This window comes from Schistocerca cancellata, chromosome 2 (assembly GCF_023864275.1).
Source record: "Schistocerca cancellata isolate TAMUIC-IGC-003103 chromosome 2, iqSchCanc2.1, whole genome shotgun sequence".
Lineage (NCBI taxonomy): Eukaryota > Metazoa > Arthropoda > Insecta > Orthoptera > Acrididae > Schistocerca > Schistocerca cancellata.
The window spans coordinates 917087330-917101135 of record NC_064627.1 but is presented as its reverse complement, the minus strand read 5'-3'; the positions used below and the strand labels follow the sequence as shown (position 1 = coordinate 917101135).

The window sequence follows — 13806 nt, the reverse complement described above, 5'->3', positions numbered from 1 at the left end:
TCGGAGTATGTTTCCATACAGGGGAGGCATTTTAATTGAAAGTCGCTTGCCTGGTGTCGACAGATGAATACGATATTACGTTTCAGAAGTATGTTGGCAATGGTCCTTCGGACACACATGCACGTCCGAAGGAACATTACATCGTAATTCTGAATAATACAGGCACTGCAATATCGTGTAGAGCCTACAGTAGGTTTGCCATTTAACAAATTCAACATTCATGGGGAGCAACATTCATTCTCCATAAAATGCGCCTGCGAGCAATTCTCACGATATTTCGCTAGCATTGTGGGAAGATTGAAGAATAACGGCCTTGCTCTTAGAGGAATTCTGGAACAACTATGACAGTGCAAAAGCAGGACTACAGTAAGAATAACAAGATATACCATATGATTATGTTTGTTTCGTATCACAAAACATATAAAAATAAAGCATTAAAATTGATGTTCATAAATATGGAATTCTGCTCTCCAAATTTCATCAACATTGTGATCGGAGGATAAAATAAGGGATATTAAATATTTTTATGTTCAAGAGCTCACTTCAAGCTGTTTGCCTTTCACAATGAAAATTAATCATAGCACTTCATACTCGAGTAAGCGTTTTATTCTATACTTGAATCAGAATTTAAAAAATTGACAATTCGCTATGGAAGGGAGCTATGTTGTCGGTTCAGTGTTATGCGCAAGCAGCAGCTGGTGCTGTTCCATACTCTCATGTTCACACGCTTCCCCGCTGACGTGTAGTACTGAGTTTTCCTCTGCGGCATGTTATCAATTTCCTAAAGAATCTCATTGTTATGGTCACATTTTGCATAAATAATAATAATTTCGTAAAGCTCAACAGTGTGTGCAAGGTCTTCAATTGAACGCCACTTCGGCAACTTGCGTGTCCCTAAACTACCCCAGTAGCACTACCGGGGAAAGTAGACTTACAGATTAAAGTGGAGTTAAAATGACGTGTCGTTTCTGGCGTATCTGCGCAACATTGAGAGATGAAATCTACGTTAAAGGCAGACAGAAAAAGTTCCGTGGTTAGACTGAGAATCTATTTTGCGGTATCTCGATTTGGAAGAACGCATTTCACCATTAGATCTAGATACCCAACGCACTGGGTAAAAGAAACATACTGCACAAAGAAACAACATGAGAACAAAACACAGCAATTATGTTACAGGTCGCAATCTCGCCCGCAACTGACAACCGTTAGCTGAGGTGACAAGTACACAGTACACAAGGTGTGACCAGACTCGGGCCCTGATTGGTTGCTACTGTGGTAGCTGTCTTGTAAACGGCTAGCTATCAGCCAGTACGTTATTCTGATCCAGGTATAGTATTCAATACAGACGGTGAACTAGTCGTTTATGGAAAGTAAGCGGTCTATTTACCTTCCAGCCATTCACCTGAAATGATTTAGGTAAATTATGGCGAACCTAAATCCGGATGACCAGGCGATTATTTAAAAGCCACTCTTCCTGAGTATACGTCACTTCGCTGGATGGTAAACTCTATGATCAAGATGAGAATTTCTCTCGACTGAAAACTTTATTTAAGTCATCGTCAGCGAATTCCAGATATTCATTTGGACCTCAGACCAGAATATAAGGTAATTTTCAATTCTAAATCAACGGTTTCACAATGTGAGAGCTTGTTGAAGAACTCACGGGTGAATTGTGACGCTCGATTTCGTAGTTTATAAACATGCTAATAGAGTGAAATCGATCCGTTTGTCAATATTTCACTCTTTAAACAACAATCACCGGCTATAGAGCGGCGCTGATTTCACGAGTTTCTTTCTGTGTTGAAGGAAATGAGCGTTTGGCGTCATTGGCCGGGAGGCCCCTTACGGGGCAGGTCCGGCCGCCTTGGTGCAGGTCTCATTACATTCGTCGCCACATTGGGCGACCTGCGCGCCGGATGGGGATGAAATGATGAGCAGAGAAAATCCCCGACCCTGCCGGGAATCGAACCCGGGCCCGTAGGACGGCAATCCATCACGCTGACCACTCAGCTATCGGGGCGGACTCTGTGTTCATAAGGTATACGCTCACACGACTGAATTCATCGTTTTGGTTTCTTGTAAACAATGAATTTATATTATCCAGATGTCTTCACGAATTTCCGATGTGCTGTATAGTGAACTACATCAGGAGCGGAAGATTAGGTTGCTTGACGGACACAAAGTAGGACACAATAAAGCTAAACAAGTTGACATAATGAAGGGCGTTCCACTCTTAAATCAGAACTCCGCACAACAGTCGTCATTTGCGTCCTGGACATTCTCAATGTATTGTTATTTGCCTTTCCCAGAAAAAAAAAAATCGTGTAGTTTCCGTGTTTGTGATCCCATTCATTTTCTAGAGAAAATGGCTTTGAAAAATTATAAAATTAACAGATATATAACAGCGCAACATGGGACATGCTAAGTGAAATATTTTCGTTATACAATTTCGGCGGGAAGTACTAGTGTATCAGTGCACTCACTTCAATCTGTTTATCTCTGGCAGTGAAAATGAGTACTAACTCTTCTTATTCGTGTTAACGTTTTGCGTGTTAGTGCGTTAATTACAAATATTTTCTGCTACTACAAACAGTCTATTCCATGTTCCACTGAAGCCGTAAAACCGTCTCGGTATTTACCTTGCTGCAAGAACAACGTCGAAAGTGGTTGACGACGTGTGGAAGTTTGGGTATGGCCGTGAATCGTGCACGGATAGCCGAATGCTAAGGCGACCGCTCACGATAAGCGGCAAATCCGGGTTGGAGTCACGGTCCAGCAAGAATTTTCATTGTCATTCCATTCTAAAGCTGATGTTAGTCCTTATTCGCAGTTGCGAATTGATTTGATGTGTTTCGTAAAGGCCTGTTCCTTTGTTCATGCATGCATGCATGCATGTATGTCCAAATAGCATCGTAATCAGAGTAACAAAGGCACTACAATATCGTATAGAATAAATTTTATTGTTGCTCTCTGAAAATACAAGTCTTCACACGTATGTTATAGTGCGCTGCGCGTGATACATCTTAGTCATTTTGCCGTTTATGAAACCAGTGTCTGCTTCACCTACACCCACTATTGCCTTTACATTACCTCCGGCTGAAACTAACATGAAATGCCATGCGCTATTGTTATGCCGGTAGACATTTATTTAATTGTAAACTACTTATTTTTTCTTGAGTACTTACACCAACTCTGATTTTCTTCACTAATTCGCTAAAACTGAACAACCTCAATGTGATCTTCCGTGGTAGACTCATTGTATGTGAAATAATCATACAACGACGCAAATAAAAACAATCAAATGCTTCTTCCAGCAGCTTTTGTTTGGATTTTACTTTTCGATTTGTAATTCAAATAGGCATTAAAATATTTCTAAGTGCTTTACTTGTTATTTCATCGTTTTCTTGCTCCTTAAGACTTCTTTTGTGAGACAATTGTTCGTGAGTAGTTACTTGTAATAATCTGGAATCTATCCGAAGAACGATGGAGTTTTTGTCAGTATCCGTCTTATGAAAATTAGCACGTTTTCTAAATCCATTCTCTCGTTGTCAGTAACAGTTCGGCGTATGACGTTTCTGAAGTATGATGCCATCTCTCAGTGTGTTCTCAACACATTCCGTGTAGTAAACAGCCGTTTGAATAGCTATGTTTTCAATTTATGCCTATTTTGTGAAGTTGCGAAATATTGTTCATTCTGATCGCGGATATGTAATGTAATTGTCCATTTGATATGTATGCTGTAGAGTAGATTCGAAAGGGCATGTAGCATAACATATCAGTTACTGACAAACTGGTCATTTTTTCATTGTGAGATGACAGTATTTATTCATATACTACGTGGTACGCTCACATAAATATTGCGTCTCAGAGAAATTTGTACTACAGAGAATAATGTAGACTATTAATACGGTAATATATGACCACCTAAAGGCAGTAGCAAATTGACAAACGTGTTGTACGAAAGTATTACTGTTAATACAATAAAATGAGACAGTAAACATGTGAAATCTGGTAAAGTTGGATATTAATACATACGATTCGATATACTTATTTAAAAACGTTGCATCTGAGATCTTTATTAATTTGTAAATCACTGAAAACTTGATTAGCGGAACACCAAATTTTAATATGAAAATGTTTAGCAGGGTACAAACAAATATAGTCTTCACCTCATATTTCTAAACACATTCTGCGGAGCTCCGGCCCAAAGCTGGAGTTACATTAATTTATTCATCTGTGTACACGTTGTCTGATGGAACATTTTGTTTATTTAATAAACATGAGTCTGTATTTATCTCGAAAAATTGACATTCTTCTTAATATACATACCACGCAAAAACTGTTGGTCTTCTGTTCTCTTTGATCCGCACCTAAAGCACAGTGTGAGCTACCAATTGCACTATGCGTGACTCATCTGTCGGAAAAGTTAAGAGTTACTTCAGTTTTTAAACGTTTGTTCTAATTTTTTCCTCTGCATGCAATTTTATGGTTAATTTTTCTAGAGTTGTCTAATTTAAAATAATTGTGGCGTATTCTGCAGAGGCAAATCCTCTTGTTAACCTCATAAACGAACTTTTGTCCTAAGACGAATTATGTATTCCAACTTTTAATTATTTCTGTCTTCTGTTTGTTTTTATAATATAAAATTAAACTGGTGTTGGGCTCGTGCAAGTGCTAAAGTGACTTGGTTTTTTCATTATTCCTTATTTTTCTCATTTTCATCCACATTTAGACCAAAATTTATGTCACTGATCTCACATAAACAACACATTAATTTTTCTAATGACGTGGCCACACTGACCAGCCCTATCAGTGATTTATTTTGCACGACAAAAGTAAGTTTATCTGTTCTTATCATGTGTTAAATCAAAACTAATATTCATTCGTATCTGTCCCTTGGAGAAGAGTAAAAAGCTCGTAGTCATCTAATGATTAATGCGAAGGCTGAGAAGCTATTCAGGGCAGTGCCAATATTATGGAAAACTATTTCATTATGAGATGCGGTTCAAGCAATCAGAAAGCATCACAAGGTTCACTGAAAAGTAGTTGGCTACAAAGCGTTCCCAGTTATTTGCTTACCGAAGTCCTATATTGTACCGCAAAAGGAATAAAAATCAACAGCATTTTTTCCCAGATAATAAGGCAAATGTGTATCAACTCTGGTTGAAATACTTCGTTCATCATAAGAATAAACCTGATATAAGAAAACACAAACGCGATGATTGGTCAGCAGTCATAGCTCACATGCACTGGTGTTGCTCCGCTCTTGGATGTAGGTTCAACTTACGTATTAGACACCATTAACGTTTGTCTCAATCTTTTTTAGTTACGTAATTTTTCTTTATAATATAGTGTACAGTCGGAGTCTGTGTAATCGCTACTTGTGCTCTGATTGTCTCGTCGTTAGTACGTACTGTGAAAATGGATGACACTGCTTCCTACTTTGTAGTGAAACAGGCGCGCAGAACACCGTTAAAGGCAAAAGACGAGTTGTTCTTAATGTTTTTCACAAGACTACAGAGAAACTCGACTTTGAAGTTTTTCAGGAGCCAATATTCACTATTAAATAGAGCACAGTTTGCAAATTACGTGCGTAGCGCAAGCTGTAGCGTCGGTAAGTATTAAGTTAGTAATCTATAGAGCAGCGATTTGAATCTCGTTTTGTGCTGTAATTCTTCCCCCTGGCTTAAATACCTAAATCATTTAAACACACGTTAATTAACTCATACTTAACCATCATTTTTCAAGAAAAATTCGTGTCTTCTTGTTTTTAATCACATATTGCACGCAAAATTCTGGTTTTCATTGTAAATATAAATTCTTAATGATCGATATGTTATAAAAGATTGTTAAATACTGTTTAATATAAGACACCATTACACAAATTTTTGGGAGAAATATGAAAAATCAAACTTTCTTTATTTGGATATGTCCATTGTTTTGTAGGACAGATGTGGTTTCACACGAGCCACAGTGACAAGTGTCGTAGAAACACGGAATACATTAATTATCGCGGCGTCGAGCACATTGTAGAAATGCTGCATTTTTACAATTGTCACCATACCACTGCAATCTGGACTCAATAGAACTGATCTGGAGCCTAGTTCAGGGATCTGTCGCGAGAAATAACAAGACATTTAAGGCGCCAGACGTACTGGAACTAATGCGCGAAGCTTTCTGACACGTCACTATCGAACGATGGTGAAATGAAATGTAGAACAGCACATCATGAAAGCGGAGGAGGAACTGTGGATATTTTGCTGGCATGAGTTTCTGTTGCTGATCGTGTCGCTATCAACATAACAGTAGTGAAATGTATTCCTTGCAGTCGGATACGGAAGGAGTTAAGAGTTGACCAGACGAGTGAGTAATACCTTCAGTGACTTCAATATTCAACTATATGGGAAATCCCAGCATTGCGCTTTTACGCCATATATCACTCGTTCACAAAAATTACACTTGTTTAAGTCGGGAATTTTCATCACTCTTATTTTTAATTACAATTCTACGTTAGCTTAGATTTAGAGTCTGTTATATTTTTCTTCGATTCACCTAAGAAGCGTATTCACTGAGTTTGGCTATTTATTATTTCCTTCTGTTTAAAAATTAAATGATACTTGAAGCTATATTGCTCTCTGCTCGTCTGTTTTTAGGCCTTTTATTATGTCCTTCCGAGTAGCAACTCGATTTAGCCATCAGTTACAATGTACATAGAATTGAATAAAAGAGTACAGAAATGCATATTTGCCTTCACAGGTGTGTCCACTATAGGCTATTTTCGAACCATTAAATTAATAGGTAGTTAAAACTGTGTTGAGTTACAGTTCACACTATTCCTGAAGTATCTTTGAAGCAAGACAAAAAAATACAATATGTACACATTAAAACCTAGAGGTAGTGCCCAGTACTCTTAAGGAACTGAACAATCACTTCATAAAGGCGAATGTCTTTGATAAATAAAATAGAAGTAGCTAATTGAGGGATGCAGTATCCCATACACAGCAATCTCTTCAGAAAGTCCCATCGTTCGCAGTCAAATATGGCAGACATAAACACGATGCGATTGACTTCAGCTTCCGACTCAGGGTCACACTCACATGGCGGCGAAGTATAAACGTTGATCCGATGTAGATGTTGAGGCAAGGAGTCGTGAATGAAGCGAAGTCGTGTAATGATAGAAATCGTGGATCGGTCCAAATACGTTCTCATGAACCAAGACTGAAGGAATCCGAGGCTGGAGAATTGCATAATAACCGCATTTCGTTTGCTGGGAAACGTTCCACAGCTCTTGCTATTGTTGGATTGCATGACCCTTGACCTCAAGTAAGTTGTCTGTGTAATGTTATCACAGATCCAGGACAGTGTCTAAAAATGTCGCTTGCTTGGCTAATTCATAGACTTCCTCATTACATAGGTATCTGCGGTGGGAAGGAGCCCGCAGCAAATGGATTGTCCTCCCAACCGTCTGCTGCAAATACAGGGTGAGTCAGGAGGAAAAGTACATGATTTCAGGGGTGAGGGATGACAGTATTAGTGATTTTAAACAAAAAACTTCATATGGACGTATGCCCTTATTCCGAATGGTTTCCGAGATAGAACACATTTAATATCACTTTTGTACGTTTTCTTGAATACCTCGAAAACCGCACCCTACGGCGAAATCGTGTCAGAGTACAAAATTAAACTATATTACATTTCCTACAAAAACGCCCTATTCATTTTTTTCCCTCTTGAACTAATGATTTGTGCGAAGAGAGCCCGAGTATGTTGAAAAACTCGCTCGACGCGCATGCGGTGTAGCTTACGTGGTTTATGTAGGCCAATTTGAGGTAGTTTCCCGACTTGACAGACCACAAGTGTCCCGTGTCATACTGATCGTGTCATCTTGCTACCCCAATATGCCACCTCTAATGGGCGAGTTTTTCAACATTCTCGCGCTCTTTTCACACAAAGTATTAGTTCTAGAGCAAAAATTAACTGGGACTTCTTGTAGGAAATTTAATATAGTTTTATTTTGTGCTGCGACACGTTTTCGCTGGAGGGTGCGGTTTTCGAGTTATTCAAGAAAAACGTACAAAAGTGGTATTAAATGTGTTTATCTCGGAAACCATTCGGAATAGGGTATACGTCCATATGAAGTTTTTTTCTTCAGAATCGCTATCACCCCTCAAAGCATGTACCTTTCCTCCTGACTCACTCTGTATATTCCGAAATCACAGCCAAGACACAGCGGTTAGTTGTTTTGTTCCATCTCTCCGGTGTTGAATATTTTGAAGAACGCTTTGAGAATCCGACACAGTTAATATCTCGGGGAAGGAAGTGGAAGAGACAGATTTAAGAGCTTCCAGAAGTGCGAACTCCCGCCGTAAATATAGAAGCGCTTGGGGGGCAGGTCGAAGGTTTTCCGGATCTGAACGTGAGGGCAGAGGAATGCACATCCAGTATACTCTTCTTGAGGAATTTTGGATCCATCAGTATATACACAGAGAAAACCAGGTCACTGAGTTTTAACGAGATGACTGGATTCACTATTGACATTAACTGTTTCCAAACAGTTTATATTAAAATAATAGACTGGAATATGGCAACTGAATGTATGGAGATAGTAGTCAAAAAGCGGCAAATGCGATGAATGTCGTATAAAAGCTGGTTCAAACGGACGGACCTTTATTCCTCCTGTAGGAGGCAGTCCACAGTCGCTAAATGCAGTCTCTGCTTTGGTAGACAGAACTGCCCACAAAGGCCATGCCTTGTATGTAGAATTTATCCGATAACATCTGGCGTCTGATGCTCAAGGGCATCTGCCCTGCTTCTACTAAAAGAGTATTGGTGGGCGAGGATCACACGGTTCCAAGCAAAGTGCGAATGGCTGTATGTTGAAGAGTTTCTAAATTGGTGACCTGAACTATTGGCGCATTGTGGTACAGTTGACAGCCATAGTCTAGCCGAGATCGAATAATCCGCCGGTATATGGTGAGTAAACTACTCTGGTGCGCTCCCCACCACACACAGGTGAGTGATCGAATGACATTTAAGCCTTCTGCACACTTGGTAACAATGAATCGCATGTGAGGCGCCCAGCTTAACCTACAATCGAAAATCAGCCCCAGAAATCGAGAGTGAGATTTTGTGTGTGAAGTGTACGTTTCACACGTAGTGTGACCATCAATGCGAGCCGATATCGACTTGTAAAAGGGAGGGATTACTGATTTCTCAGCCAAAATATCCAGCCCATTAGTAAACATCCACTGATCAGTGTACGCAATTGTCATGAGTAATGGCATCTTGCCCTGAAGATACGAAGCGACAGAGGAATAAACACAGACATCGCCTGCATAATGCAATATTTTCATGGGGGGGGGGGGGGGGGGCTGTGATTATGGGCTCTAGATCATGCGGATACAAAGTACAGAGGAGCGGGCTTAAAACTGCACCCTGAGGCAAGCTCTTGGAAACAAGAAAAGGTCCGATCATGTTTCCTTTGTAACTGACTTAGATGGTTCTTTGAGCGAACAGGGTGCAGGTGCCATACATCATCCGTGGAGGAATTCATAACCCTGCCCGAGAGAATTGGTATAAGAACGTGATCGTACGCTCCCTTAAATTCCAGAAAAGTAGCGACCATTGCTTTTTTATTTGAAAGGCCGATGTAATATCAATAGCAAGTAAATATAGATTGTCTGTAGTCCCTTTCCCTTTATAGATTGTCTGTAGTCCCTTTCCCTTTTCTGAAGCCGTATTGATTCCAAGCGATTAGATTGCGATTTTGAAGCCAACATTCCAATCTCGTTCTAACCATTCGTTCCAGCGTTTTGACGAGGGACTGATGACCATGTAGTTTGGTCCCTTTATCCCTCAAACCAACCAACTAGCGTTTTGACAACACACGACGACAAAGTTGTCGGTCGATAATTAGAGGCCACATTTGAATCTTTGCCACTTTATAGAACTGGAATTATTTATTACTTGCGTCTTCCATGTTGCTAAGAGGTCCTTGTGCATCCAGTACCGGTTACAAACGTATAAGAGCAAATCTTACGCTTCTGCATGCAAATTCGCAAGCATAGAATAACGAATAAATCGATACCAGGACAACTTTCACTAAAAGATTTAATAGCCTCACTGAGTTCTTCTTTGGAGAAAGGACGAAGGAGAAAATGGTGTCGGTCTTCTTCGACGGAAGACGCACGAGTCAAGATCGGCGCAAGTGTATCTATGAATTCCTCTAGCCATGCAGTGATAGCAAGAGGGGGGAGGGAGACAGTCGGCTAGCTCTGAAAGCCTTTCTTTTATGCCAGATGCTTGCCATACTGGTTCCATTATTGAGAAACAAAGTTTTGTCCAACTGTCTTTTAAGGAATGTGTTAGATCGCGCATTCGCTTTTCGAAGAGCCAAGAAGTTATCCAAAGTAGGATTTTGACGATAGGTTTTCAAAACAAGTCTGCCCTTAGCAACTTCTCGGGCGCATTTGGCGTTCCACCAAGGAGGGGAAGGTACTAAATAACTGTGTTCTCTTTTTTTTTTCTTAGAAATGCCAACATCTTCTACAGCATTAATAGTGTTGATTAAAACTTGGTATTCATCTATATCCGTTAGGTCACGTCTCATGTTTACGAGCCCCCACTGAACTGCCCCTTTTATGTGAGTCCCGCTAGAGGCCGAAGCTGCCTTAATAAGTGTCTCCAGTCATCTTCTACGATACTATGGTGTGGAGCGTTACACAACGAGACAACTGTAAAAGTTTTGTAGGCAGCTTGTACCTGGACAGCAACTGATTCGATGTTGGCACAGTTGACGTGCAGTGGATGTTGATGTGGCAGCGAGGTTTTTACTGGTTATAGCGACGCCTCCCCAGTCATCGAGCCGGTCCTCCCGTACTATTAAATAATTTTGAACCACGATTCGCGTAACACAACTGTATCCGACTGACTAATGAACAGTTCTCGTAGCAAGATTTCTCTGGTAGAGTTACCCGATCTCGCGTTACTGTTAAAGAGAGATTAAAGTGTGCCGGTGATGAGTTGTCTGATATCGGAATGATAACACTGTTTTGTCTCGTATTTTGCAGGACAATATCAATAACCTTATGATACCTGGAGAAATGGGTGGTGATTTCGTCACACCCGCGGTTAAAATCATCAACAACAACCGACTGCCCAGAGGTTACATCCAGATGCAGCTTCCTAACCAGCTCCTTCAGGACCTACATTGGACAACACGGCGGCAGTTGCCAACCGCTCGTTAGCAGTTGTTCGGAGCACCCGGCAGAAGAGCGGATGGAGTTGTCAGAACAGGAATCCTCCGGCTTCTCCGCCACGAGTAACAAGCGGCAAAGTGAGGTTAGTCTTGATTTGACGAATTCCAAAACCTCTGTATCGGACACCAATCACGTCTCATCTGCAAATGATGTTGCAAATTTAGCTGATGCCGCTATAAAAACTGCTTCTGGTCTCAATCCTAAAAACCATACTGTTCTCAACGTTCCTCCCATAGGATCTGTACCTATGAAAAAGTTTCTACACTTCTGAAAACGTACAGATAGTAGGCCATACGCTCTTTAGATGGAAAGTTAGGACAAAAATTTTGGCTGTCTGCACTCTATGGCTCTCGGGAAATCCTTGCATCTCTCCTTGCCAGAAATGAAAAATGCCATAGTAAATATTTCTTCAGTAGGAAAAACCAAAATTAAGCCTTGTCTGGAGTATCCACTTCCACCTTATTTCTTAGTTACCAGTGCAGTACTGAAGTCTAAAAACATAGAAGCTTATATTCCTTCTTTTGTTGTCCACAGACTGGGTGTAATCAGGAAAGTAGATCTACACCTTGGGAAGATTTTGGAAGCTGTAAAATCTCCCTTCCCTATTATAGGCTTTCAGAAGTTTACGAAGAGAGGTGGTAAAGACCAAATTGTCAACGTGCAAACCTGCTTGTTAACCTTTTACTCTCAAACATTGTCGGAAGCTGTGTCTATCCATAACACAAGATGTCTTGTAGATCCGTATGTGCCTGCTGTCAGGCAATGTTTTAAGTGCCTTCGTTCTGGACGCATCAGTAAACAATGTCGATCCCAGATGAGAGGCGTGAAATGTAGTAGACCACATTCCGTGGAATCGTGTACCTCTCCTATCACTATTTGCGCTCACTGCGGACTACAACACACAGCAACGGATCGGTCATGCCCTGAATACCATGTACGGCGACGAGCTCAAGAATTAGCTACGTTCTACATTTACATTTATACTCCGCAAGCCACCCAACGGTGTGTGGCGGAGGGCACTTTACGTGCCACTGTCATTACCTCGAGTTTCCTGTTCCAGTCGCGTATGGTTCGCGGGAAGAACGACTGCCGGAAAGCCTCCGTGCGCGCTCGAATCTCTCTAATTTTACATTCGTGATCTCCTCGGGAGGTACAAGGAGGGGGAAGTAATATATTCGATACCTCATCCGGAAACGCACACTCTCGAAACCTGGACAGCAAGCTACACCGCGATGCAGAGCGCCTCTCTTTCAGAGTCTACCACTTGATTTTGCTTAACATCTCCGTAACGCTATCACGCTTACCATATAGCCCTGTGACGAAACGTGCCGCTCTTCTTTGGATATTCTCTATCTCCTCCGTCAACCCGACCTGGTACGGATCCCACACTGATGAGCAATACTCAAGTATAGGTCGAACGAGTGTTTTGTAAGCCACCTCCTTTGTTGATGTACTACATTTTCTAAGGACTCTCCCAATGAATCTCAACCTGGCACTCGCCTTACCAACTATTAATTTTATATGATCATTCCACTTCAAATCGTTCCGTACGCATACTCCCAGATATTTTGCAGAAGTAACTGCTACCAGTGTTTGTTCCGCTATCATATAATCACACAATAAAGGATCCTTCTTTCTATGTATTCGCAATATATTACATTTGTCTATTGACTTCAGGGATGCGCTGTCTCTTCATCGTATGACAACCTAGTCATCTGTCACCGGCGGTCAACAATATTTCTTTCCGGCGCCAATCGTTGCTGCTCCAACAAACTTAAACGCTCCTGACTTCCAAAACTCACAATTCTTCCCGCTGCTGCCCGCCACAAGCATGCAGAGTTCCCGACAAGAAATTGGGGACGGAACGCTGTGTGTGAATGTGCCCAGGCAAACTACCATCGCGTACTGATCTCCATGGCGGCAGGCGGAAGTAAACAAACAGTAATGTCCGCGGGTGGTCTCCGTGCCGCAGCCTGTTTTATCCAACTTAACTTCTGCCCACTCCTATAAACCAGAATCTTATCAGCGTGTTTGCTCGCACATCACCTACTCCAAAGTGTCGAAGCAACGACAGGCTCCAGTTCATGCTGAACTCATCGATTAGATGGCGGGGCTTGTCGCCACAGAAAGTAAAGTATGGTACATATAACAGTACAGAACGCAGACCTGTTATGCACACACACGAGAAGGTAAAGACCACCGACACAAGGAAGAACAACCGCTGAGAACGTCTGAACACTGTCGCGTCAGCGAGCAAACTGTTTTACGTCTTCTGCAACTGTTCACACCACTGCAGGTTGGATCACTAGCCTGGCCAGCGCTGTCAAAGTTAAATGCTCCGGTAAAGCTGCTGAACCCATATCATCGTAGAGTCGATTTACACATAACGCACAGGATAAAACGTACCCTCATTATCGTACTTGACTGTACTCTGAGACAGCGTGGCATCCTATCCACGTAACGAAATCCAACGAGGTTCCAGAATACATAGGGTAATGTTTAAATGAGGTTTATTCTTACGATAAATGGAGTATACCTCCCGTCACTT

General features: G+C 41.3%; 2 long non-coding RNA genes across 3 annotated transcripts in view; one reads left to right on the top strand and one right to left on the bottom strand.

The window, feature by feature from the left end:
* LOC126162860 (uncharacterized) overlaps nt 1-13806 on the bottom strand; it is a 360676-nt gene that overhangs the window by 36443 nt on the left and 310427 nt on the right. The gene's annotated exons all lie outside the window — the stretch shown is intronic.
* LOC126162859 (uncharacterized) overlaps nt 1-13806 on the top strand; it is a 132862-nt gene that overhangs the window by 65027 nt on the left and 54029 nt on the right. For both annotated transcript variants that reach the window (XR_007535124.1, XR_007535123.1), the window contains exon 3: nt 11070-11340. This is a non-coding gene — a long non-coding RNA (uncharacterized LOC126162859). The remainder of the gene's footprint in view (nt 1-11069; nt 11341-13806) is intronic.